Source organism: Schistocerca gregaria, chromosome 1 (assembly GCF_023897955.1).
Source record: "Schistocerca gregaria isolate iqSchGreg1 chromosome 1, iqSchGreg1.2, whole genome shotgun sequence".
Lineage (NCBI taxonomy): Eukaryota > Metazoa > Arthropoda > Insecta > Orthoptera > Acrididae > Schistocerca > Schistocerca gregaria.
This window is the reverse complement of record NC_064920.1, coordinates 1,172,891,895-1,172,918,910: the sequence shown is the minus strand read 5'-3', so window position 1 is coordinate 1,172,918,910 and position 27,016 is coordinate 1,172,891,895. Positions and strand designations below refer to the sequence as shown.

Below are 27,016 nucleotides of genomic sequence, written 5' to 3'. Positions count from 1 at the left end.
CGTGTCACTTGTCAGAATCGTATCTAGATGTATCAAGGGTTCATACCACTCTAACTGCACATGCCCCACACCATTACAGAGCCTCCACCAGCTTGAAAAGTCCCCTGCTGACATGCAGGATCCATGGATTCATGAGGTTGTCTACATACCCGTATACGTCCGTCCGCTCGATACAGTTTGAAACGGGACTCGTACGATCAGACATCATGTTTCCAGTCATCAGTAGTCCAATGTCAGTGTTGACGGGTCCAGGCGAGGCGTAAAGCTTTGTGTCGTGCAGTCATCAAAGGTACACGAGTGGGCCTTCGGCTCGGAAAACCCATATCGATGATGTTTCGTTGAATGGTTCGCACGCTGACACTTGTTCATGGCCCAGCAAATTTGCAACAATTTGCGGAAGGGTTGGACTTCTGTCACGGTGGCCGATTCTCTTCAGTAGTCGTTGGTCCCGTTCTTGCAGGACCTTTTTCCGGCCGCAGCGAAGTGTGAGAGTTGATGTTTTATCGGATTCCTGATATTCACGGTACACTTGTGAAATGGTCATACGGGAAAATCCCCCCTTCACCGCTTCCTCGGAGATGCTGTGTCCTATCACTTGTGAGCCGGCTGTGATACCACGTTCAGACTCACTTAAATGTTGGTCGGCCGTTGTAGCCGCGCGGTTTTAGGCGCTTCAGTCTGGAACCGCGCGACCGCTACAGTCGCAGGTTCGAATCCTGCCTCGGGCATGGATGTGTGTGATGTCCTTAGGTTAGTTAGGTTTAAGTACTTCTAAGTTCTGTGGGACTGATCACCTCAGATGTTAAGTCCCATAGTGCTCAGAGCCATTTGAACCATTTTGAACTTAAATGTTGATACTCTGCCAATGTAGCAGCAGTAACCGATCTAGTAACTGCGCGAGACACTTGTCTTCTATAGGCGATGCCGACCTCAGCGCCGTATTCTGCCCGTTTACATACCCATACCAGTTTCTTTCGGGCTTCATTGCATGTGCTCCACGCTAAAATGCTTATAAAATATGCCTCTATAAATCTCGAATTCACATTCAAATTTTAATTCATATTTGTTGGTGGTAATGTGCGAAAATCGCGACCACTGCAGACCACTGAGAAGTGTGCTACATACTGTGGTTCGAGGGCGTTTCATGCGTCCACCTCATCCGATCCTCCAAGTTACCCGAGATCCGACTCTGCCTGAGCCCGGGGAACACTACGGCTTGGCGGGTCGTTCGCATAGTTCAAATGGCTCTGAGCACTATGGGACTGAACATCTGTGGTCATCAGTCCCCTAGAACTTAGAACTACCTAAACCTAACTAACCTAAGGACCTCACACACATCCCTGTCAGAGGCAGGATTCGAACCTGCGACTGTAGCGGTCGAACGGTTCCGGACTGCAGCGCCTAGATCGCATAGTTCCCGCTCCGGCAGTCCGTCACGGCGTATCCCAAATTTGCCGTCTATTCCCAATTGGCTTACGATTACTACTACCCAACTCTTTTGATGAACGACCGAACTATCCAAAACAGATGCTGCAATACTTGCGGCATACACACTACTGGCCATTAAAATTGATACACCAAGAAAAAATGCGGATGATAAACGGGTATTCGTTGGACAAATATATTATACTAGAACTGACATGTGATTACATTTTCACGCAATTTGGGTGCATAGATCCGGAGAAGCCAGTACCCAGAGCAACCACCTCTGGCCGTAATAACGGCCTTGATACGCCTGGGCATTGAGTCAAACAGAGCTTAGATGGCTTGTACAGGTACAGCTGCCCATGCAGCTTCAACACGATACCACAGTTCATCAAGAATAGTGACTGGCGTATTGTGACGAGCCAGTTGCTCGGCCACCATTGACCAAACGTATTCAATTGGTCAGATATCTGGAGAATGTGCTGGCCAGGGCAGCAGTCGAACATTTTCTGTATCCAGAAAGGCCCGTACAGGACCTGCAACAGGCGGTCGTGCATAATCCTGCCGAAATGTAGGGTTTGGCAGGGATCAAATGAAGGGTAGAGCCACGGGTCGTGACACATCTGAAATGTAACGTCCACTGTTCAAAGTACCGTCAATGCGAACAAGAGCTGACCGAGACGTGTAACCAACGGCACCCCATACCATCACGCCGAGTGATACGCCAGTATGCCGATAACGAATACACGTTTCCAATGTGCGTTCACCTCGATGTCGCCAAAAACGGATGCGACCATCATGATGCTGTAAACGAAACCTGGATTCATCCGAAAAAAATGACGTTTTGCCATTCGTGCACCCAGGTTCGTCGTTGAGTACACCATTGCAGGCGCCTGTCTGTGATGCAACGTCAAGGGTAACCGCATCCAAGGTCTCCGAACTGATAGTCCATGCTGCGGCAAGCGTCGTCGCACTGTTCGTGCAGACGGTTGTTGTCTTGCAAACGTCCCCATCTGTTGACTCAGGGATCGAGACGTGGCTGCACGATCCGTTGCAGACATGCAGATAAGATGCCTGTCATCTCGAATGCTAGTGATACGTTCGGATCCAGCACGGCGTTCCGTATTACCCTCCTGGACCCATCGATTCCATATTCTGCTAACAGTCATCGGATTTCGACCAACTCGAGCAGTAATGTGGCGATACGATAAACCGCAATCGTGATAGGCTATAATCCGACCTTTATCAAAGTCTGGAACGTGATGGAACGCATTTCTCCTCCTTACCCGAGGCATCACAACAACGTTGCACCAGGCAACGCCGGTCAACTGCTGTTTGTGTGTGAGAAATCGGTTGGAAACTTTCCTCGTGCCAGCACGTTGTAGGTGTCGCCACCGGCGCCAACCTTGTGTGAATGCTCTGAAAAGCTAATCATTTGCATATCACAGCATCTTCTTCCTGACGGTTAAATTTCGCGACTGTAGCACGTCATCTTCGTGGTGTAGCAATTTTAATGGCCAGTAGTGCACTTTGCTTCGTGTGTGAAGCTGCAGAACCCGATGCCGGCTCTGCTTGCACCCTGAGAGCGCATGTGGTCAGGGTTCGACCAACTCGTATGGTCACCCGTCAGGCTGAGGAGCTGCTGTGCACCGTCGGCAGTAGGAGGGTGCAGCTGCTTCCGATGTACTACCAAACCCACGCAGGTCATGTGCCTGATCACTGCAGTACAAGAAACACACGAATGCCCGTGGAGTGAGTGAAGCATTAGGGAAGGTGGTGTCGCAGCCTGTTTTGTAGTTGCTTATTTCTGAAAATTATTTGGAAAAATCGAGATTTGTACACAGCCATTTGGCTGGAGCGTCTTAAGCATAGCTATCAGTTTCACTTCCAATTTCACGGGAAAAAATTTACTACATAGAACGTACTTTTAATGACACGAAGAAAAAACATGTACCAGGTGATCAAAAAGTCAGTATCAATTTGAAAACTTAATAACCCACGGGATAATGTAGATAGACAGGTAAAAATTGACACACGTTCTTGGAATGACAAGGGGTTTTATTAGAACCAAAAAGAAAAAAAACAAAGTTCACAAAATGTTCGACAGATGGCGCTGGACAGCAAAACGTCATTGACTGGGCATGGCAATCGTGTAAGGAGCTGTAATGAGAGTGAGAATCAGATGCGGCAGCAGTCGCAGCATGTTGACGTTACCTGAAAAGGCGCTTTTAGTGAAGCTGTGTTATCAGAATGGGGAATGTGCTAGTTCAGCGTTACGATCCTATCGCCATAGGAAGGGAATTCGAACGGGTAAAGTCCGTTGACAAATGCAGCTGTGGCGAGAATGATTTCGAAGTTCGAAGCCACTGGTTGTTTAGACGATAGAGCCCGTAGTGGCCGACCGAGCACAAGGCGTAATGCTGCTGAAACAGTTCACGAGGAAACGGAGGCTGTAGCGGGTTCGTCTATGCACGGGGAAGTCAGCGCTCGTGCAGTCGCATGTCGCACCGGCATTCCACACTCTACTGTTTGGTTGGCAGTGAGGCTATCCGTACAAAATCCATCGGCAGCATGAACTGTTACCTGGCGATTTAGTGAAGCGGAGGGATTTTGCGGTGTGGGCTTTTCAAAAGATGGTGGAAGATGACGATTGGTTGAGTAACGTGTTGTGGACCGACAAAGCTCTTATCACGCTCCGAGGTTCTGTCAACGCCCACAACTGCAGAATTTGGGCTACCGAAAATCCTAGAACTGTCATGGAAACTCCATTGCACGACGAGAAAGTCACGATATGGGTTGGATTTACCACATATACCGTTATCGGGCCTTTTTTCTTCGAGGAAATACGTGATTCTGGTTTTGTAACTGCTACCGTGACGGATGAGAGGTACGCAGATATGTTACAGAATCGCATCAACCCCAGCCTGGCTGATAAACACCTGCTGGAACGCACGATGTTTATGCATGATGGCGCTCCACGCCATATTGCTAGACGCGTGAAAGATCTCTTGCGCGCGTCGTTTGGTGATGATCGTGTGCTCAGCCGCCACTTTCGTCATGCTTGGCCTTCTAGGTCCCCAGACCGTGCGATTATTGGCTTTAGGGTTACCTGAAGTCGCAGGAGTATCGTGATCGACCGACATCTCTAGGGATGCTGAAAGACAACATCCGGCGCCAATGCCTCACCATAACTCCGGACGTGCTTTACAGTGCTGTTCACAACATTATTCCTCGACTACAGCTGTTGTTGAGGAATGGTGGTGGACATATTGAGCATTTCCTGTAGAGAACATCATCTTTGCTTTGTCTTACTTTGTTATGCTAATTATTGCTATTCTGATCAGATGAAGCGCCATCTGTCGGACATTTTTTGAACTTTTGTATTTTTTTGGTTCTAATAAAACCCCTTGTCATTCCAAGCATGTGTGTCAATTTGTACCTCTCAATCTACATTATTCCGTGATTTATTCAGTTTTCAAATTTATACTGACTTTTTGATCATCCGGTACATACAAAATAAATTTAATTATTTAAAATTTATAGGGCCAGGAGGGGTCCTACCACATCTCACCAAATCTCATCAAGGGGGCGGATACGGAGGGAGGGTCCAACTTACAAACAAAGGCTCTCAGTTAATGGCGTCCCCTTATCTTTACGGGAGCACAGAACTCGTGTGTCACGTCCGGCGCAAGGCTACCAGTCGGCTTCAGTATACGACCAATAACCTTGTTGATGTCTGCGTTATCAGGAACAGTAAATACAATGATTACCAGGACGCCATCGTCCGTGTCGGACAGTGCATCCACAGATTCGCAGTAGCTAAGATGGGTCCAAGTAGACCAGTGACTTTGTTGACGGTGTGGGTACGGCCGTTCTCCGTTGACGGTGTGATCCTAGCGACGTGCTTTGCAGTGTCCTTCTTTCGACCAACAGGTACGATAATTTACATTGATAAGATGCATGGGTAGTATCCTGATTAACATTGAACGAAATTGCCTTGTCAGAGAGAAAAATTTAAATTTCGGGATTGGGGTATGGTTGCGTATGTCAGGGCTAGACAAGCATTTCTGTTTCCAGCGCAACTGAACGAGGCTGTGAAGTATTAACGTAAGAACCAAGGAAGTTGTCACGACACACGAAACTATTAAAATTATAGTGAGCAAGTGCCGAACATTCTCAACAAACTACCAGAGTTCGATGTAATCCTAAAGAGCACGTACAGAAAGCTGACTAAAATCAGAAATTGGCGGCAGTGATATTTTTGGGGTATATCTAAGTGCACATCGAAAGAAAATGCTAATAGGTGCCGCGTGGGATTAGCCGAGCGTTCTCAGGCGCTGCACTCCTGGACTGTGCGGCTGGTCCCGGCGGAGGTTCGAGTCCTCCCTCGTGCATGGGTGTGTGTATTTGTCCTTAGAATAATTTAGGTTTAAGTAGTGTGTAAGCTTAGGGACTGATGACCTTAGCAGTTAAGTCCCATAGGATTTCACACACATTTGAACAAAGGCTAATAGGAAATGAACACCGTGCATTCGCCACAGCGGACATGAAACAGCAACTGAAGCTGCATCTGATACTGTTTGGGCAAGAGTGAGTATGGAGTGAGGTCTTTAATTTATAATTTAGTCGATATATTGACATGGGATAAAAGCGTATCTAGCAGAACCGTTAATTTTTGGAGGACGCTCCTTGGTTTACAGTGACTCACTTGGTATACAGATACTTTTAAATAAGAAGCGACTACTGTGTAGTAGTAAAACTGAAGAAATTGCAAAAAATTGGGAATTTAAGGAGATGGGACCTGGATAAACTGACTAAACCAGAGGTTGTACAGAGGTTCAGGGAGAGCGTAAGGGAACAATTGACAGGAATGGGGGAAAGAAATACAGTAGAAGTGAATGGGTAGCTCAGAGGGATGAAGTAGTGAAGGCAGCAGAGGATCAAGTAGGTAACAATACGAGGGCTAGTAGAAATCCTTGGGTAACACAATAAATATTGAATTTAATTGATGAAAGGAGAAAATATAAAAATGCAGTAAATGAAGCAGGCAAAAAGGAATACAAACGTTTCAAAACTGAGATCGACAGGAAATGCAAAATGGCTAAACAGGCATCGCTAGAGGACAAATGTACGGAGGTAGAGGCTTATCTCACTAGGGGTAAGATAGATACAGCCTACAGGAAAATTAAAGAGACCTTTGGAGAAAAGAGAGCCACTTGTATAAATATCATGATCTCAGATGGAAACCCAGTTCTAAGCAAAGAACGGAAAGCAGAAAGATGAAAGAAGTAAATAGAAGGTCTATACAAGGGCGATGTACTTGAGAACAATATTATAGAAATGGAAGAGGAAGTAGATGAAGATGAAATGGGAGATATGATACTGCGTGAAGAGTTTGACAGAGCACTGAAAGATGTAAGAGGAAACAAGGCTCCGGGAGTAGACAACATTCCATCAGAACTACTGACAGCCTTGGGAGAGCCAGCCCTGACAAAACTCTACTATCTGGAGAGCAGGATGTATGAGACAGGCGAAATACCCTCAGACTTCAATCCCAAAGAAAGCAGGTGTTGACAGATGTGAAAATTACCGAACTATCAGTTTAATAAGTCACGGCTGCAAAATACTAACGGGAATTATTTACAGACGAATGGAAAAACTGGTAGAGGCCGACCTTGGGGAAGATCAGTTTGGATTTTGTAGAAATGTTGGAACACGTGAGGCAATACTGACCTTACGACTTATCTTAGAAGGAAGATTAAGGAAAGGCAAACCTACGTTTCTACCATTTGTAGATTTAGAGAAAGCTTTTGATAAGGTTGACTGGAATACTCTCTTTCAAATTCTAAAAGTGGCAGGGGTAAAATACAGGGAGCGAAAGGCTATTTACAATTTGTACAGAAACCAGATGGCAGTTATAAGAGTCGAGGGGCATGAAAGGGAAGCAGTGGTTGGGAAGGGAGTGAGACAGGGTTGTAGCCTCTCCCCAATGTTATTCAGTCTGTATATTGAGCAAGCAGTAAAGGAAGCAAAAGAAAAATTTGGAGTAGGTATTAAAATCCAGGGGGAATAAATAAAAACTTTGTTAACATCATGTATAGATTTAAGTGTCAGGTAGACGTTTCTGAAAGTATTTGTATGAAGTGTAGCCATGTATGGAAGTGAAACATGGACGATAACTCGTTTGGACAAGAAGAGAATAGAAGCTTTTGAAATGTGGTGCTACAGAAGAATGTTGAAGATTATGTTGGCAGATCACGTAAATAATGAGGAGGTATTGAATAGGATTGGGGAGAAGAGAAGTTTGTGGCACAACTTGACTAGAAGAAGGGATCGGTTGGTAGGACATGTTTTGAGGCATCAAGGGATCACAAATTTAGCATTGGAGGGTAGTGTGGAGGGTAAAAATCGTAGAGGGAGACCAAGAGATGAATACACTAAGCAGATTCAGAAGGATGTAGGTTGCAGTAGGTACTGGGAGATGAAGAAGTTTGCACAATATAGATTAGCATGGAGAGCTGCATCAAACCAGTCACAGGACTGAAGACCACAACAACAACAACAACAACAACTGTGTAGTAGGTGTGAAGCGAAGCTTAGGCTGTAGAGGGTGTAAGCGATAGCTTTTAACAAAGTACCCAGTTGTGTAGGGGAAGTCGAGACAAACTGTTTTACGAGGGCTACGAAGTAATGGCGCCGAATTTTGATGTGAAAACTCTTTAATTTTTTTTTAAATAAAACAACGCAATGAACATCCTACATCTTTATTCTTGATGGCTGCAATTCACAACCATATGCCCCTAGAGTTCTCCGAATTGTAGCGTTAACATGGCAGTTTGTGGAGTAACTACACTATGTGATCAAAAGTATCCGGATACCTGCCTGAAAATGACTTACAAGCTCGTGGAACCCGGTAATGCTGGAATTCAGTATGGTGTTGGCCGACCCTTAGCCTTGATGACAGCTTACACTCCCGCAGCCATTGGTTCAATCAGATGCTGGAAATTTTCTTGGCTAATGGCAGCTCGTTCTTCACGGAGTGCTGACTGAGGAGAGGTTTCTATGTCGGTCGGTGTGGTTTGGTACGAAGTCGGCGTTCGAAAACGTTCCAAAGGTGTTCTATAGGATCCAGATCAGGACTCTGTGCAGGCCAGTCCATTACAGGGATGTTGTCGTGTAACCACCTCACCACAGGCCGTGCAGTATGAACAGGTGCGCGATCGTGTTGAACGATGCAAACGCCATCCCCGACTTTCTGTTCGACAGTGGGAAGCAAGAAGGTGCTTAAAAGATCGATGTAGGCCTGTGCTGTGGTAGTTTCACGCAAAACAACAAGTGGTGCAAGCCCCCTCTATGAAAAACACACACCATAACACCACCGCCTCCGAATTTTATTGTTGGCACTACACACGTTGGCAGATGACGTTCACCGGGCATTCGCCTACCCACACCATGTCATCGGATCGCCACATTGTGTACCGTGATTCGTCACTCCACACAACGTGTTTCCTCTGTTCAATCAAAAAAAAAAAAAATTAATATTACCTCCAATATATGTTTTCTCTATTCAGATGTATCTGATGATTCAACTTTACTGTTGTGAAACGATTATGCAACATCTGCATAACCTGTTTAACAACAATGCCTTTGTGGTACGTTAACTGAGTTGTTGTCATGCAGAAAACGCATGCTTTTGGTTAGAGTGCCTCGTCTCTCGGTTTTGACAGCCTCCCAAGTGTTACGGCCCGGTAATCGAGTCATTCTGAGCTGGAAATTCCATGAAAACTAATCCATGCTGGTCCCAAAGAAGTGTAAGTGTGACTGCCTGTCTAGGGCTGGTCATATGCCTGCTTTAGAGGTGGCACTCAGGTTGCTTCCACTTCACTGATTGGACTTTATGGCCTCCGGTTCATAGTGATCGGATTAGCTTTCATCCTGTGTGACGCGTCCGTTCAAAACGGCCTCCTGATGTCCATGACACATCTACAATGTAGTATGGCAACATTCGACTCATTCCTGCTTCTGTAAAGGTGTCACCACCGGGGAAACCTAACGAGTGGATACCTTATACGTATGACGATGGTCGTGGATAATATTTTCGACGCACGCTGTTCTAGCCTTAATAGTTTGGATTAGGTGATGAGCTGTGAAGCGGCGTTTTTCGTTTACTGGACAGTGTGATCAGAAATTCCAGAGTATGACCGCCCTGAAAATGGAGACGTTTTCACTGCAGTCAGACCGATCGGAATTCAACTTGTCAGTTCTTGACTATATCATAAGACGAGGAATCGTCACCATAAAACTCTTCACCATGTCAAACATCACACTTAGTGTGTGACCTTTCAAAAGAAAGATCTCTGTACTCTACTGGATCCATTTTTATACCACTTTAGCATCTGCAAAATAATTTAGAACGTTCTGCGTGCAAACTTCTTCGCAGCCTGGAGAGACATTTGTCTTTATACGCTTGAAGTTTCAGAGCTCTGCAGTAATTAGAAGTGGTCCTGGGAGAATGTTTAGTGAAAACTCTTGGCATTTATTACCCCTCAGATCACCGAGTATAGGCTCAAACACATCTTGTTTAATACTCAATCTAAGTAAAATATAAGGCTGTCATTAACCCGAAGACTGGTTGGAACACCATAGTGCTTCACTAGGCGTACTGCTACTAGATATGATACGCACTTACCTTCGCCCATCCTTTAAACTGGCTTTCCCAGCACTCGTAGAGGGATCTGTAGTTTAATGTGGAACCCGAACCATGACGCAAATCGATATTTGTAACGAACATTGCCAGAGGTGAAAAAAGTTGTAAGTGCATGATGAAAATCCTAGGACTGACCAAAGATCGAATCCAAGGGCTTTGGATCGGTAGTCTGGCACTCAGCTACTGATCCTCAACTTACGCACCGGCCTTATATTCCGAAATAACCTATTATTGGGGTAGAGAAATTGTGACTTTTTAATGTCATCTTGTTTGGTTTTAATGTACTTGTTCCCCGTCCTGAGAGTAGCAAAAATGCAATTCTGATCATTTTGTGCAGGTGGCGTCTTCCCGTGCATGAGCGGCAATCAGGAGTACACCATGCGTCTCTACAGCGGGTAAGACGTAATTTCAATGCAATGTTGAAGCAAACCTTTGGTTATATGACATGAATTAATTAGAACGCTGTTGTACGTGTCAGTAGACGCACAAATAAGATCATTTTCCTAGGTCAGCACACAGTTTATATCTGCCAGATACTGTCAAGATACATTTTTCTCTGTGGAAACATGATTCCATGTTTTTTTGGTTTAATATTAATCTACAACAAAATTTGCCAACTGTAATCCAACTATATACATACTAACTGCTCATAAATTCATCTATGGAGAAGAATGTGTTTTCAGGAGAAATAATTTCATTTTGTTTTAAACTTCCATTATCTAGCAGCAGATTTATTTCACAATGGAGGTGGTCAAATACTATTATTGTTGGATACTTTGGTCCTGTCTGTGGAAAAGTAAACTTAAATTCTGCATAATGCAGGCTATTTTTGTAGCTAATGTTATACTTGTGAAAGCTGCTATTACACAGGTCTGAAAAAAACTTTTTGTCAGCTCCATGAGATATTTTTACTGAATTACATGTTTTAGAATGCGCTGATTTCAGAAGGATGTCCATTTTTCCTATCATATAAGGTTTTTTTCCAAATTCAAATACAAAAAAATTGGTATAAGCACTGGTTTGTTCAAAATTATGCAACATAATATTTTTACAACCAATGAAACATTATTTTCAGACATATAGTAACAATATTATACTTTTCTTCTTTTCCTTGTTACTTCTCCGAGTCCTATTCCGATTTCCATCTTTAGTTTCCTGCTTAAGCATCCAACAGTGGTCAGCAAGCGTAGTGACATCCCATCTTCCTCCGTACCGTCTCTCGATATCAAGGACATCCTGGTGAAACCGTTCCCCTGGTTCTTCACTGTAAGCTCCCAGGTTTTCAGGAAAACTGTCTATGTGGGAGAGTAAAAAATGGACCTTCAAGCTCATCTTGTAGACTTGAGCTTCGTATGCTGCTAGCATCCGTTGAACAATGGTTTTGCAGTCAGGATACTTTGCATTTCCCAAAAACTTTCGCACTACATCCTTGAATGGTACCAAAGCTTCTTTTTCCTTCTCATTCATACTTTCCACAAAGAGGGTGTCGGCTAAAAGTTTTCTTATGACGGGGCCAGTGAAAACCCCGTCTTTCAGCTTTGCTTCTGACAGCTTCGAGAATTTTGTACATAGATATTTAAAACAGTCCCCATCCTTTTACAGCGATTTTACAAATTGTTTCATCAACCCCAATTTTATATGGAGAGGGGGCAAAAAAAACCTTTTCTGGTGGTACCGTAGTGGTATTGATAACATTTTTCTCTCCAGGTTTTAAAGTTTCTCGGTGTGGCCAATCACTTTCAGACCAGTGCTGTTCTCTGGCTCTACTATCCCACAAGCATAAGAAGCATGGGCATTTAGTATAGCCTGCCTGCTGACCCAAAAGCATCGTAAGTATTTTGAAGTTCCCACAAACCATCCATTGATTGTCCTGATATTTAATTTTTTCCAGGATAATGGCCAAATCGTTTTCATCCATATGCACTGAATGTCCCATCGGAAGCGATGCAAATTTATTTCCATTGTGCAATAATACTACTTTAGGCTAGTTTTGGATGAATCAATGATTTCAATTTTTACGGAATCCAAACTGATCTTCCCCGAGGTCGGCTTCTACCAGTTTTTCCATTCGTCTGTAAAGAATTCAAGTTAGTATTTTGTAGCCGTGACTCACTAAACTGATAGTTCGGTAATTTTCACATCTATCAACACCTGCTTCCTTTGGGATGAGAATTATTATATTCTTTTTGAAGTCTGAGGGTATTTCGCCTGTCTCATACATCCTGCTCACCAGATATTAGAGTTTTGTCAGGGCTGGCGCTCCCAAGGCTGTCAGTAGTTCTGATGGAATGTTGTCTACTCCCGGAGCCTTGTTTCGTCTTACGTCTTTCAGTGCTCTGTCAAACTCTTCACGCAGTATCATATCTCCCATTTCATCTTCATCTACTTCCTCTTCCATTTCCATAATATTGTTCTCAAGTACATCGCCCTTGTATAGAACTGGGTTTCCATCTAAGCTCTTGGTATTCATACAAATGGTTCTCTTTTCTCCAAAGGTCTCTTTAATTTTCCTGTAGGCAGTATCTATCTTACCCCTAGTGAGATATGGCTCTACATCCCTACATTTGTCCTCTAGCCATCCCTGCGTAGCCATTTTGCACTTCCTCTCAATCTCACTTTTGAGACTTTAAGTTGTTAGTAACAGAAACAAAGTACTTGTTTAAGAGGTTTGCAACTTTGCTTACACTTATTATCAATGTCTCATTTATTTTTAGAGCTATCTGTTCCTCTTCCTTTCTGACCCCACGTGCCTCTATCTTCACTGTATCCCATATAGTTTTTACTTTGTTTCGTGATAGAATTATCTTCTTCTCATAATACAGCTGCTTAGATTTCTGGATTACCTGATATCTTAAATTTTATCTACTCTTAATAAGTATCAAAATTGACTAAAGTCTTGGATACTTTAGCTGTCAAAGTGAAGAATTTTTTAGAAAATTTTACGAAACAACAATTTTTAGAATTTTAATGTACTTGAAGTTTTTTGAAATTTTAAGGTTTATCCAGTGGACTCTACCGGTAGAACTATTTCGGTGCCGTTACATAAATATGCACATGAAGTCCCTCTTTTACTTTCTAGCTCTACCATAACTTACAGGCGTTATTAACGATAAATTTGCAGCTGTCTCTATCATATTGATATACTACAGATTGTTTTTCAAAAAAGTTTTTATACTTTTTATCCCAATACTCCTTGTTCTTATTCACCATTCGTGTAATCTCCAAAGACCACCAATCATTCGATCGAGCCCGCGCATAATCAGCGCATGCGTGAGCCGTCAACAGGAAAGAAGTTTACTTTCTTTCCGGCAGTGTGATAGAGCACAAGGCCGCATCCCCTGTACGCGGTTCCGTATAGACAGGAGAAGCGGTAAGCGCGCTTTCCCGGTTCTGATTTTCCTCCAATACTTATTTGTTTGACGCCTGTATCTAGGTCAACACTTCTTACTTCTTGGTTCTGGCCCAAAATTAGCCCTTAATAGTTTTCACTAATTTTCTCCTTACCAATAGATCACTATGGTACGATCTGTTTAGGACCCATCCACTAGAGTGGAATCGGCTATTTTATTCTATGGCATATCGTCTTTTAGTGGTGTTTTGTTCTGATGGACAACGAATGTTGAGCTTTTCCGCTCTGATGTTTTAGTCATGTGAGTACTAATATTTTGATATTCTCACGTAGATTTTTTAAATATTTTAAAATGATTTTTAAAATCTTAAAATAATTTACCATACCATTGTGTATCTTAGGGTTGTTATTCCTTCTGGATTTATTGTTATACAGATGTTCACCTGAAGATGTGGCTTTAGCGCCACGAAATCGGTAGTGATCCAATAATAAAGGACTAAATACAGCTGCAGCGGTTATTAATACTCAAGACGAAAACTGAAACAATACTCAATTTGATGTTTCAGGAAAACGACCATAACTATTAACCCAGACACATACACAAATTTTAAAAAAATAGTAAATCTAAGGAAAGATGTGATTGAGGATGTATCAGGTCTCTCAGACTAGATGTTTCTAATTATGCACATCGGCCTATGTTTCCGTTTAAGGCTTAACGACCATGGAAAAGCTCTCAGACGTTGAGAGATGGAGACAACACTATGCGGTCAAAAATGTTCTATACAACACAGAACTGACCATTAGATGTCACGAAAGGCGGATCTGCTAATGTAAAAGAAGGTGAGGATTATTGTATTGTCCACAGAGAAGCATTAGCAATAGAATGGGTCAGTGAGGAGAGGTCAGTGACTTCCAGACTGGACTAGTCCTTGGATGTCACCTGAATACCGAACCCTTTAGGGACATTTCAACCTTTCTAAAGCTACACAAGTCGACTATTGCTGATATCATTATGTACTGGAAATATGAAGGAAAAACTACAGCTAAACTTAGATCACATGAACCACATGTATTGACAGACAGGGACTAATCTGTAATAAGGTAAACTTTGCTCTGGCAGACTTTTGATGTCCAATTGAAATGATAATTAATTAAATTAATCAATTAAACCATCTACCTCCCCTCCCCTCAACGTATTGTTCTGCTAAGTGGTTTATGACCTCCTTAGGGTTGATTTGTGAGTCCCTGGTGATAATCCATCCTTTCGAGAAATCTCCCACCCTTCCCTCCTCCTCTCTAACCTCTCTGGAAAATCCTCAGCCCCCTCTCCATCTAGCCGATGCAATCACACTTTTGATAACAAATTAATTGGCTAATTAATTAAAATGACCAATCAATAAAATTCTCCCCCTCTGGAAAATCCTCCAGCTATCCCCTCCAAAAATACCCCCCCTCCCCCCCCAACACTCCTCACACCATCTGGAAATTGGCAGCGATAAGACTCAATATGTGCTGGAGAGGAAGTATCTCATGAACAAAATTCAAATTAGCGTCAACAACAACATATTGTTGAATTCAGTTTACTCATTCTTTATTCGATCTGTCTGCAGGAGACAGGGCGCCTCCTCCCCTCCCCCACTTCCCCCTTCCCTCCTCTGTCTGAAAACTGGTGGGAGCGAGACTCAATCTGTCCTGAGCTGATGGACTGGACAGATCCCACGAAAGGAAACTCAACTACATTGCAGAGCACATAATAATATATATTGTTTATTTACAAAGTTTAATTTGTATATTAATTGCCACGGGTGGAATTTGGCAGAAAAAGCGCGTCATTCTCTGCTGTTTATTTAATTTTGTAAGATGCAGCTCTTGTAAATTACATCGAAAAGAAGAAATTAAATATGTAAATAGATCGCTTTTTCCGATCACGCAAAGAATAGCATTATGAAACCGACATAAACCACATTCATCACACATAATTACACTGTTAGAGATTGCGCTAAAAATATCCGGAAAAAACCTCCCAATCGCCTCTTTGGGCTTGATGCACTGCGCCACAGTCGTCCGACCACCAGCAACCATTTGAGTTATGAGTGCTGGACTGGGAGACGCTGGTCGCCTGCGGAGGAATGCGCGGTACCGGATGATGGCTTCATCGGAAATTTGATGCCAGACTCATTTCCTATTTTGTTTCCAAACACACACCATCTACACCAGGTCAGTTGAAGCAGCTGCTCTATGTGCTCGTCCTGCTGTGCGGATACTGGCTGAGTTAGTTCACAATAGAACCAGCAGAGGGTGCTGGGAGAAGAAACTTCCCAAAGTCTTCTTCCCCTATCCCCTCCTACCCTCCTCCTTTGCCCCTACAGTTAATTGCTGTTGGACAGTGCATCAGCTGGCGGCAAACTCTTTGATACTGATACTGATACCTGTCTTAACACATGCTCTCTCCCTCTCTTTCTCTCTGTCTCTCTATCTTTATCTATCTATCTATCTATTTCAAGTGGCCACTTTCTGCCAGTGCGGATCTGTTGCACGCCACCAGAAACCGCACAAACCCCTCTTTTGTTCTGAACAAAGTAGCAGATACTTGGTAAATCTCCAACCCTTCCCATAATGCTGGACTGTGGATGTCTTGGGAATAGTACATATGCTCTACCCCACCCCATGAAATTGTTTGACTAATTAATTAAATTGATACCCTCTGTATGGAACAGTTTTTCCTTGCTTCTTATTCGTGCATTCTAGGACTGGCATATTGGGTGAAAAATTCTGGGGCTATCCTGGATTCGACCTCCCAACCGCTCGATTTCCAAACCCTACAACTCGTCCTTCTTGATTTTCCTTTCATCCTGTTGATGGATCTTGGCATAGTCAGGTTGTTTGTGGGGAAATGCTTTGTGTTGCATGTAGTTGAAAATGGTAGTGAGAATTTCAAATTTCAGCTCAGTAGTGGTACAGCCCTAAGCAATTCGTAGGAGACAGGCCAGGGGTTTTACTGAAGTGTTTTCCCTGCAGTATCTCTATTAGAAATAATAAATTGAACAGTCAGAAATTTTATATTGTAATTGGAAGGAATGCTGTATAACATGATAGTTGTAATTTCCAATTTTGATGGGAATTTATACCACCACAGTTGTGTAATTCCTGACAATATACAGGTCTGCTAAGTGTATGTTTTTAAATCACTATAAAACGCTCTGCTACATAAGGAAGAAGAAGGTGGGGAAAGGATCTATTGTGTTGCAGGATACTAACAACAACAAATCCCCATTTATTTAAAGAAACAGAACTCCGACGTTCCTCTGCCAGACAGAGCCCCTTGTGACACATTGAGAAACACTCAGTGCCACAAACAGCAGTTGCCAGCACATGCACAGCGCACTTTGTAAACACACACACTCAAACCAAAATCCATTCCACAGCAGTTCCCATGGTTAGGTGTTGGAGCTCGCAGAAAGCTGCGTAGGCCAGTGCCGCAGCTTGTTTTTCTTGATGTGTTCGGGTGTTCACATGCTGTCTGTATCAGAGTCTCAGAAGCCAGAGAGACTGTCACTGTGTCTGTCTAGCCATCAACTGATCAATTTAGGTGGGGCAATAATCGTCCAGCTCAAACGACAGTGTTATTGAATCTTCTCACAGAACACACTCGGACACGAAGGCTGTCCAGTACACACTGAGTACCAGTTCGCTATTTACCCGCCCAGAGGGCGACACAGTTAGGTCAACTTCACCCTCGTACATCATCTGACCAGTTCGGAAGGCTCAGTGGTGGCTCTCACCTTAAGCTGGAAATTTTCATTCGTTCTGGCCAACAGCTACCAGTGTCACATGCCTGGACAGCAAATGGAGTGATCCCAGGAAAACAGCCAAAAATATATCAGTGTCAATACAATTAAATATTATGATCACGCCGCCAATCTGGTGACATTCGACAATGAATGAAGTATCAGAAATACCACCTAATGACAACTGTGGCTCTGGAAATATCAATTTCTCGCATAAAAGTACACAAACATGAAATGAAGAAGTGGGAAATCTAAAATAATAAGATGGATGCATAGGAGGTGGGGAGGTGAGGTGAGGAGGAGGCGAGAGGGGGCAGAAATGACGAGGAGGAACAAAGAGCCAGGAGGAAGAGAGAGGATGAGCTGAAGAAAGTACAGAGTATTACGTCAACTAACTTAGGCAGTCGAAAACTGGCAAAATGATGTGGTTTCTTAACTCCATTTGTCCATTCGGGGCTTGGCATTCAAAACAACTAATGGATCTCATAATTTCTACATCCTCCAGGATGCTTAAAGTGCGACACAATTTTTCTCGATGTAAAATTCTTTTGTTACTAGTGAAATCGGTGCCGGAAAGCTTCTGCTCACAAAGGTGTGCACTCAAGGCAGATTTTGAGCTAGAAACCCTAAAATGTTCTTAAAACCTGGTGCTAAAGCTCCTGCCAGTACCACATGGGCAATCATTGCAAGTGATGCAATACACCCCGGTTGCATTATACGGGGTGACTCAGTAGCTATTGTCACCTAAAATAACTCCAAAAGTGTGTTGTTGTTGTGGTCTTCAGTCCAGAGAGAGGTTTGACACAGTTGTCCATGCTATTCTATCCTGTGCATGCTTCCTCATCTCGCAGTACCTACTGAAACCTACATCCTTCTGAATCTGCTTAGTGGATTCATCTCTTCGTCTCCCTCTATGATTTTTACTCTCCACACTGCCCTCCAATACTAAATTGGTGATCCCTTGATGCCTCAGAACATGTCCTACAAACTGATCCCTTCTTCTTGTCAAGTTGTGCCACAAACCCCTCTTCTCCCCAATTCTATTCAATACCTTCTTATTAGTTATGTGATCTACCCATCTAATCTTCAGCATTCTTCTGTAGCACCGCATTTCGAAAACTTCTATTCTCTTCTTGTCCAAACTATTTATCGTCCATGATTTGCTTCTGTACATGGCTACACTCCATACAAATACTTTCAGAAATGACTTCCTGACACTTAAATCTATACTCGATGTTAACAAATTTCTCTTCTTCAGAAACGCTTTCCTTGCCATTGCCAGTCTACATATTATATCCTCTTTACTTCGACCATGATAAGTTATTTTGCTCCCCAAATAGCAATACTCCTTTACGTCTTTATGTGTCTCGTTTCCTAATCTAATTCCCTCAGCATCACCCGACTTAATTCGACTACATTCCATCATCCTCGTTTTGCTTTTGTTGATGTTCATCTTATATCCTACTTTCAAGACACTGTCCATTCCGTTGAACTGCTCTTCCAAGTCCTTTGCTGTCTCTGACAGAATTACAATGTCATCGGCGAACCTCAAAGTTTTTATTTCTTCTCCATGGAATTTAAACGAATATACAACAATAAAAACATTTGGTTGCACTCAGATCATTAAACTCTTATATTGCAGAATTTTCAAAACACTGTTAACTCATCAGGAGCATATAACCCATCAAATTCAAATTCTCGCACCCTTTCGTCAGCGGTTGCTGTAGGCTTCGGAATTTTCACAGAACTCATGTGTTCGTTGCTGAGTCTAAAATAAGAAAAAATGGTTCAAATGGCTCTCAGCACTATGGGACTTAACATCTGATGTCATCAGTCCCCTAGAACTTAGAACTACTTAAACTGCTCGGCCACACTGGCCGGCTCTAGAATAAGAATACAGTAAAAAAAAAGAGAAGAATAGATGGTAAAAATGAGTATACGAACATGGGAACTGCAATAGCTTCAAAACGATTGAGAAACGCGCCGCAAACAAAACACGAGTCAAGTGAAGTGTACCCCCACTCTAGCTCAGAGAGTTGTGCGCATGCGCGAATTTGGCATCTTGGCAGCGTCAGAATAATGTATCCGGGTATATTCTGGGTGCTTTCTCTCACTGCTTATACACGAAACAGCCACACGCCAAGTAGCCAAAAACTCTAGTAAGCGCAGCTTATACGCGGTTTTTCCGCCTCCAGTAGCTGAGTGGTCAGTCTGCCTTCGGCAGGGCAACAGAGCGGACGTGGCCGTGTTCACCGCGTGCGGGGCGCGAGCTCGCCTTGTTTACATTCAGACGGCCGTTGCTGAAGTGCCGGCTTACCGTGTACGATCCGTGGCGAACAGTTACTGTAAATCTACACTCTGATTTACTTTCTGCAACGATTATGCCCGACCCAAAGCACTCGAGGTGGAGCGTTTTCTGCGAGAGGAAGTGAAGATCCCGGCGACCGATATTATCGGCATACATTTGTCGATCGTGAGCAGCACGGTCTATGTTAAAATCATTGACGACGCGGCGTGCGAACGCATCCTACGTGAGACCAAACAGGGGCTCCGCTTCTGTCATGCTGATGGTACTGTGAGGGAGGTAACCGTCGACCACGCAGGCTTAGGTATGCGAACGATACGCATTTTCGAAATGCCATTCGAACTTCCTGCTGACAAGGGAACCTCCCATCCGCACCCCCCACAGATTTAGTTATAAGTTAGCACAGTGGATAGGCCTTGAAAAACTGAACACAGATCAATTGAGAAAACAAGAAGAAGTTGTGTGAACTGTGAAACTGCGTTACCCATATTTGATTTTGTATTTATAATCTTGTATTCGCCTTACCAGATGTCTTGTTCCTCCTGCCACCGAACTTCACTAATTCTCACTATATCTAACTTTAGCCTATCAATTTCCCGTTTTAAATTTTCTCACCTTCCTGCTCGATTAAGGGGTCTGATATCCCACGCTCCGATCCGTAGAACGCCAGTTTTTTTTCTCCTGATAACGATGTGTAAGTATGATAGGAGCTGAAAATTTTTGGGACACAAGTTACATGAGACAACGGGGGCCATAATATGACGTTGGGTTTTTGTTGCTAGGTGGGGTCACGTCAGAGATGTGAACGTCAACTTACTTTTTTTTAAGGGGTGCTATAGTTTGGTACTTATTTTGTGATAATGGCTATTGAGAAGAATCCAATGATGTGTAACAGTAAGGTCTTTGAAAATCAACGAAGGTCACAAAGGTGGCATGAGCGTCCATTTACAGAAGGTGTTCGAAGTGATGACCAATGGTATGAATGCACTGCTGCAATCTTCTTATCATGGATTGAGTGGTATTCCTTATCACTTATTCTCTCTCGTACATCGTGCAAATCGCAAATATTTGCCAAATACGGCGTATCCATCTAACGTGCCACTGGCATGATAACACCATTCGAAGGTTTCGCAATACAACGCTAATAGTAACGGTAAGACTAGTAACGACGAATCAATTGAATGTGAAGGATGTATTCCTTCGAAGAACAAGTCGATATGCTTCTCCTCCAGAATCCCACACCATACATTCGCCGACCAAGGTTTTTGGCGTGCAACTTGCCGCAGCCAACAGGGATTTTCAGATGCCCGCTATTGCTTGTTATGCAAATTACCATTTCCATGGTTCGTGAACGTAGCCCCGTCAGTAAATAAAATCAAATTAATACATGTGTCATCCCTCTGAATCTGAAGCTGAGTCCATCGGCAGAATTCAATGTGACTCATGCAATCTGTACTAGTTAATTCTTGGTGGAGACTGATATGGTAAGGATAATATTTATGACGATGCAGAACATGAACAAAACGACTCTGGCTGATGCCAGATTCCCATGCGATTTGACGCGAACTAACACAAGGATCTCGAACCACTGTGGCAAAAGTACCAATTTCCGTTTCCTCGTTAGTAACTTTCCTTTGCTGGATACGTTTCTGATGCGTTAAGGATCCAGTTGTTCTCAATTTATGATACACATATTTAAATGTACAACGTGTAGTGTGAGTAGGTTGAGGATATCTTTCAGCGTATAAGTCTCCAGCTCTCACTGAATTTCGTTGGCATTCTCCATAAATGAGAAGCATATCGACTTGTTTCTCTAAGAAAAATATCATTCACATTCGCATGATTCGACGATACTAGTCTTACCGTTTCTATTAGTGCTGTAGTGCGAAACCGTCGAATGGTGTTTACATGTCAATGTCACTTTAGATGGATACGCCGTGTTTGTCGAATATTTACTATTTGCACGATGTACGAGACAGAATTGTCAGAGCACGTGTTTCGGTAAGTGCCGAAGTGATAAGGAATACCACTCATTCCATGATAAGAAAAATGCAGCACTTCGATCACGTTCTATAAATGCACGTTCATGCCACGTCTTTGACCTCCAGAGACCTTACTGTTACACATCATTGGATTCGTCTGGATAGCCGCTATCAGAGAATAAGTACCAGACTACAGCGACCCATTTAAAAAACAAAGTTGACCTTCATATCTCTGGCGCGACCCAACCTAGCAACAAAAAACCAATGTCATATTATGGCCTCCGTTGTCCCATGCAACTTTTGTCCCACAAACGTTTCGGCTACTATCATAGTTTCGGAGTTATTCTAGGTGGCAATAGTTAGTGACTCACCCTGTATTTGGAATAAGTGGCATGTTCTCTGTGCCAACGTTACTGGGAATGAAGAGAGCCAGTTCAATATTTTTAGACCCCAACTGTTTGCCGATATATTGTAAATGAGTCACAGCGTGTTCACCTGAAGATGTGACTTTTAGTGCCACGTAACTGGTAGTGATAAAGTAATAAAGGACTAAACACAGCTCAAGCAGTCATTAATAACCAAGATGAATACTCATAGCTGTGGTTGCCTCATCTATAAGGTTTTGTCTAAGTTTAATTAATTCAAAATTAAGTGTTGCAATATTAGTATTCAATAACAATGAAGCAAAATATTTGTGAAATAACCAACAAAATATCTGGCAGTAATTGTTTCGTGCTTATCTGCCAATATATTGTCACAATTGTCATCATCATCATCATCATTATTATTATTACCACTAATCTCACTAACTATCAGCCTCTTTCTGTTTTTTTTCTCTGATCATTTTCTTCTGCGTCGGTCAGAATCTGTATATGAGCATTCATTTTCCAACCTGGATTCATGACTATTTTCGTGCAACCAGTCTGAAAGCAACTTCTCGAAATTGTCATCAATACATCATATTCTACCATTCCTTGAACTTATTGTAGATTTACGAGCATGCTTTGAACTTTATTCATCATGGCATCTTCTAAAACATACAAAAAATTCACTAAACAAAAGGAATAACAGAAAAAATACGTTACATGTAATACTTGTAACGCCCCACGCGTCACGTACCTGGTTTTGGGGTATGTTCACCCCAGCTAATTGACTAACAGATCAACAGAGAGTGCAAAACTGCCGCAATATCGGATAACGCAAAGAAAGTAATAAGGCCCTGTGACTCCTGATTGAACTGCGGTGGCAGTGTTGACATTAACTCATTCAGAATTGATCACTTTTAATTAAAAAGGGGTGCACATTGATGTTATATTCAGCTATTGAACACCAGATGCAAATGTTGAACATAAAATTAATTAAGAACATGACTTGGGATTTCCACTACTTGATTGAAAACAGATGCAGTCGATTATCACAAATGTATTTTAACTTGCGACCTTCAATCATCACATTACATGACTCCCCTACCAGGCAGTGGTAATAAATTGCGTTTGCGTGGAGTAAATCTCGGTAAGGTTAGGTTAGGTTAGCGTTGTTTAACGTCCCGTCGACAACGAGGTCATTAGAGACTGAGCACAAGCTCGGGTTAGGGAAGGATGGGAAGGAAATCGGCCGTGCCCTTTCAAAGGAACCATCCCGGCATTTGCCTGAAACGATTTAGGGAAATCACGGAAAACCTAATTCAGGATGGCTGGAGACGGGATTGAACTGTCGTCCTCTTGAATGCGAGTCCAGTGTGCTAACCACTGCGCCACCTCGCTCAGTAAAGCTTGATAACTCAAAAGTAATTCCTATCGACTGACTCAGGCGTAGTGTGAAGTGTGAGAAGAATTCTCCAGTACACGGCCCATGAAACCCTCGTGGAAACTTTGCCGGCGTGATCCAACAAATTAATCAGTGGCCGGAGTGGGCGCAACATCACCGAATTCAGCGTGGCGGAGCGGCGTCGTTATGTGGACGTCGGCCAACCTCGTGGTGCTGCAAAGCTGCACTCGTCTATTCACTCCTAGCTATCTTGCTCGTTACATAGCTGAACCAAAATTTCCTATCTCCAAGCTCAATCGTTCCCTTTGCTATGTCCTAAACTGCAGAGATGCTCACTCTTTCTCAGGCAAGCTGAGTCAAGAATGCTACGTTTGCACTCTAGGCAAGCTGGGAATGTAAGACCTCTACTGAGACTTCTGCCAGTCCGCTCTTTGCCTCAGTTTCCCCTCCAGCAAAATCACTTACGCCAATTGCAATGCAAGTCGTGTTAATTATGCGTCGCTTCCCAGCGCCGACCAATGCCTGCTCTGGGAAGTGAACAAATTCCCACAAATTTCCCTTCTTCTCAACATCTTCTATTTAGCTCCCTCCAGGCCACCCATCAAGGTTAGTGTCTGCACAAACACCAAGTTTTCCAGATTTCTGACTCCCAGGAGAGTACTTCAAATTCCTCGATCCTACCGGAGGCTGGCGTATTTCCTGCTGTCGCTCTTCACCTGATTTACTTCAGGTTCTGCAGACTGTGAATTCACCGTGAAGTTGCTATAGTCATGAACACGCATATTTTGACCTCTGTTGACCGCTTCACCGTAGCTTTGTGCGGCTTTCTGGCATGTTTCACAGAAAACGGGATGATGGACATTTACCAACAGGCGTAAAGTTCTCCGTCTGTTTCCCGGTACAGCAGAATGGAGTCGGGTCAACCACCCAGTCACTGTCACTCATCTTAAGGCGGCTGGACGCTGCGCACTGTACCGCTTTCTCAGAGCTTGAGCCGCCCTAAGCTGCCTATTGTCGCTTCCCTTAGCCGCTCCCCCCGCCGGCAACACTCAACTCTAAATGCTTTCCTGGGGTAAACTAGCGTCCAGTAAATCGACTTGTTTCCACAAAGTTTTTATGTCGTGTGACTTACTTTAAAACCATCACCCGACGTTAATTATTCCACTACATCCGTACTATAAACTCTACAAGATGCATTGTGCCTTGTCGATCATCCAATCATGCCTTGTTCATTCCTATTGCTCACTCAACGTGAGTTAGGTGATCTTTAATGACGTCATGTAAGGGGCATGGTTCTTGCCATCTTACACAGCCTCTCTCTTCAAATCAATTTTGTAGTACAGGTGATGATTCTTATGGTGGTACCACCTGTGGTACAAAATTAATATCTCCATAACTGGTATTTTTAATCCGTTTGCGTGAGTAGTTACGGACGATTGATTACCGCTGCCTCCTCTCTGATGCAAACTCCCACTCATTCCTAGGGTAGCTGCCTTCAATGACTGGATTTACTGTTAAAGACGTGGTCATTATTTAGTCTAATTTTACTTTAATCTCTGCCGATTCCTGAGACAATTATTGGTCAGAGTACTCAAAATAAAACTACAATTATATTGCAAGAACACATGTCGCAAAGGGCAAATACACATGTTTAAGCACCTCTGTGCTTGTCATTTGAATGGCAAGACCCCCAATTATAACTTAAGGTCCATTTACTCTCAGTTATCCATCCCGACTCTACTTAAATTCCTAAAAACATACATGAACAATATTCGTGTAACATTTTGTGAAGTTGATAGTGGTTGCTCTCATTCAATTATATGTGAATGCCCGTTTGATATTTTATAAATAAAGATTTTTTGTCTCACTGTCACTGGACGCTTATATTGTGCATGGTGTAAGTGTCATCTTTACACAATTCAACAAGGTGTGGCCCAGTCCAGTGTCTGGTATTGTGTACACACATGTGCCCGCATCTTCTTGAGGCAGGATGACTCTCACCTAAGGGCTCGTTGTTGACATCTTGTCCGACAGGCCCAAGATCCCATCGGTGACCTCTCGCAGCTCAGCCACAGGTCATTGCTCGTTTTATAGACGTTTTAGGGCAAGGGAGGGACCGTGATCAGACGAGAGCCTATTTTTTGCTCAGGCCGTCAAAGTTGGTGCCATCAGGCACAAAGGGTCATCTGGGCTGTCGCTCCAGCTGACGTGGCGAGCAACAAATATAGAAACCTTGTTGGACCTCTTCGTTGCTGCCCCCAATGCGTTCCGTGTACAGAGACCAGGACCGACCTCTTTGTCGTACACAGAGGTGCTGGATGTGACCTCCCGTGGCCGCTGAGTTGACCACCGTCCCCGTCGATTCAGGGCGTGGTCTGAATGCCACCACCATCGTCAGCTGTGTGCTCCCCCCACTGCTGTCGTCCTCGTTCCTTGTCAGCTCGTGTGTGGTGTGCCAGGTGTCGTAGCTTCAACTCCCTCTTGCTCAGTTACGCCACCTTAACACACTAAGACAACTAATTTTAGTAAATGGAAAGTGCTCATGTTTAACCATCAGTACCACACATAGAGCAACTGCTTCCTGCCGTGGATGACGTGTGTTTGAGAACAAAACAGGAAGTGAGTCTGGTGTCAAATTTCAAAGAAAGTTCTTCTCCACAGCAGGAAATTCCGTGTCGACGAATTTTATTATTTGGTTGGTCTCACACAGCGTATGCTCCACCGTGGCCAGTTTCTCCACCACACCGTCTCAACCTGCATGCCGTTTACCTTCGGTAATTCTGGTACTGATGGGTCGTCCATACACTTACCCGCACGTGCCCGGTATGCACCACATTCCCTACATTACCAGTGGGTCCTGTTTGTGCCGCGCGTTTTGAGGCGCCGTACCACTGATTGTGCGGTCCCTCCCGCCGGAACTTGGAGTCCTCCCACTGGCATGGGTGTGCGTGTTCTTAGCATAGGTTGGTTTAAGTAATGTGTAAGTCTAGGGACCGATGACTTCAGTAGTTTGGTCCTCAGGAATTCACACACATTTCAACATTTTGGTCCTCTTTGGTCTTTGCCAGTGTGAGGGGGTTCTTTTTGTCCTTTGCCTATCGGAGACACACTTTGATCTTCCTGATAGTTTAAATACTGTAGATTTTTTGCCGTGTATGCACGGTATACGGCCAGTTCTGTCTGTCTCCCTGGGTATGTATGGTGGAAATACCGTATCTAACATTTCCTCTACCGACGTGTCACTTCGACGTGTGTTTGGTTTTTCACACTTCTTATGGTAGAGTAGCTATTGCTCCTTAGAACGCGTTCCGGACGTTTCCTCTCAAGACGGAAGTGTTGCGGCTCATATATTCGTCTTACTTGCGTTATGATAGTATTAATCATTTCTCTTCGCTGGATCGTCAGGAAAATCCGCCCCTAAAGACTGGAAAATTCCTCAAGTCACACCAATACCCAAAATGGGAAGTAGAAGTAATCCGCTGAATACAGGCCTATATCACTAACGTCGATTTGCAGTAGGGTTTTAGAACATATACTGTATTCGAACATTATGAAGTATCTCGAAGAAAGCGATTTATTGACATATAATCAGCACGGATTCAGAAAATATCGTTCTTGCGAAACACAACTAGCTCCTTATACTCATGAAGTAATGAATGCTATCGACAGGGGATGTCAAATTGATTCCATATT

General features: G+C 43.4%; 1 protein-coding gene across 1 annotated transcript in view; it reads left to right on the top strand.

The window, feature by feature from the left end:
- Positions 1 to 27,016, top strand: part of LOC126297113 (pancreatic triacylglycerol lipase-like) — a 137,714-nt gene that overhangs the window by 45,258 nt on the left and 65,440 nt on the right. The gene's annotated exons all lie outside the window — the stretch shown is intronic.